Genomic DNA, 2,572 nt, shown 5'->3' on the forward strand with positions numbered 1-2,572 from the left:
GACGGACGGACGGACAGACAGTCACCGCTTAATCGATTTCTCTTTTCATTCTGATCATTTATGTATACATTTGTCTATATCTATCTCGATTCGTTTTGCCTGTTACAAACAACCGTTATGTGAACAAAGTTATAATACCCTTGTGCACAAGTGCGCTCGGGTATAAAAACAGGGGTATACTTTTTTTCGGTATAGAACAATCCTAGGGGGTGAGAGCATAAAAATTCCGACTTAACTTTTTCTCACAAATTTTTGGACCTCCCTAATGTACATATGTACGTATGTATGTAAACCGAATGCATAAGGACGCGGCAGATTAACGTAATCGGTGCAAAAGTGCATGTAAAACTCAGTTGCGGATACAGGATCAACTTGTCAAATAACGTTAAATTACTGGCATCTGACCCTAATTTATTTTTCACGCAAATATAGGTTCGTGTATTATTTATGAAGTGTGAAGTAAAGTGTTTTGTGATATAATATTAGATACTTTTCATTTTGTGAATTTGGTGCAAGGTCTTATAAGACAATTGCATGTACTATTTAAAAAAACAAAAGATGCAAAGTTATACCTTGGGTTTATTAATGCAATATATACATATAAATACCTGTTTCTTGCTACAATGTTGGTAAAATGAAGCATGTAATTAAGTAACTTAACAACTTACTCAGAATTTTTATTGTAATAATTTAAATTGCAAATTCAATTTTGCGCTTTCCTTTTGCAAATCCTGTTTCTTGCTACAATGTTGGTAAAATGAAGCATGTAATTAAGTAACTTAACAACTTGCTCAGAATTTTTATTGTAATAATTTAAATTGCAAATTCAATTTTGCGCTTTCCTTTTGCAAATCCTGTTTCTTGCTACAATGTTGGTAAAATGAAGCATGTAATTAAGTAACTTAACAACTTGCTCAGAATTTTTATTGTAATAATTTAAATTGCAAATTCAATTTTGCGCTTTCCTTTTGCAAATCTTTCTATTATCCTTTCAGTGTCAATTTCAATATCTAAGTGTACGTATTAAAGTGCTAGCCCTATCAGTCTTTCTTCATTCATGGTACTACGCAACCATGTTTTTAACCGGCGAAGGGTAGAAAAACTTCTTTCGGAAGTAGCGTTACTAGCTGGAAGTGTGACCAGAATGCGGAGAAGTTTGTTAATCAATGGAATAGCATATTCGTCGCATTTACCAAGAACTTCTGCTGCTGATTTTGAGAATGGCTTTTCGCTTTCCTTATTTGTCCATCGTCCAACCACACTTTATACTCTCCTTCCAAATTGATACCGTCTTTTTCTAAGAAAAGTTCGTATCGTTTTCCAATCGATTTAACGCGTTCGACAGCATTATTTTTTTCGTCATGCGTATTATATTCCCAAATTGTAGATGGAAGTAATAAGTTCAAATCAAAAATGTTTAATGTCTCTTTCGGCAATCTTTCTCGGAGATCGAGCAAAATATTATCCAATAGCGGTATAAATGTTGCCTTTAGATAATAATCTTCAGCGTTAGACGCACGATAATTAGCTCGAAATTTTTGTCTATTCGCTCTCCGAGGAACGACAATGTTGAAATCCAATTCCTTAGCGATATCGGTAACTTTTGAAAATACATCAGAAAAATGGGGCACCGAAATTGCGCATATGGAAACTGTGCATTTAGACATTATTTCGGTTTCAACCGAAACTATGCATGTATGCTTTATTTCGGTTTTTGCCATATGCATTATTTCCGTCTTCAACCGAAATTGTGCATGTATGCATTACTACGTTTTTTTTTTTATATGCATTATTTCGCTTTTAAAACGAAAGTATGCATATGCATAATTTCGGTATTTTCTCATATGCATTATTTCGGTTTTCATCCGAAACTGTGCATGTATGCATTACTTCGGGTTTTTCATATGCATTATTTGGGTTTTCAACCGAAACTGTGCATGCAGGCATTATTTCGGTTTTTGTTATATGCATTATTTCGGGTTTCAACCGAAGCTGTGCATATATGCATACCTTCGTCTTGCACATATGCATTATTTCGGTTTTCATCCGAAACTGTGCATTTATGCTTTATTTCGGTTTTTGCCATATGCATTATTTCGGTTTTGAACCGAAATTGTGCATGCATGCATTATTTCGGTTTTTGTTATATGCATTATTTCGGTTTTCTAACGAAAGTGTGCATATGGATAACTTCGTTTTTCCTAATATGAACTATTTACTTCTACTTAGTAAGGGTTTCAATCCCTAAGCGCGGCTGAAAGCCTCCGCCCTTCTTTTCCGGCAACACAGAAAGGAGAATTCTACTTAGTAAGGGTTATAATCCCTAAGCGCGGCCGAAGGCCGCCTACGCAGAAAGAAGTTCTGCGCAAAAATACTTCCGGCCCCCTTTTCCGGCAACACAGAAAGGAGAATTCTACATAGTAAAGGTTATAATCCCTAAACGCGGCCGAGGGCCGCCTACGTAGAGAGAAGTTCTGCGCAAAAATACATCCGCCCTTCTTTTCCGGACAACAAAAAGGAGAATTCTATTTAGTAAGGGTTATAATCCATAAGCGCGGCCGAAGGCCGCCTA

The sequence above is a fragment of the Rhagoletis zephyria genome, unplaced genomic scaffold (genome assembly GCF_001687245.7).
Source record: "Rhagoletis zephyria isolate East Lansing unplaced genomic scaffold, Rhagoletis_zephyria_1.1 Rzeph_scaffold_00065, whole genome shotgun sequence".
Lineage (NCBI taxonomy): Eukaryota > Metazoa > Arthropoda > Insecta > Diptera > Tephritidae > Rhagoletis > Rhagoletis zephyria.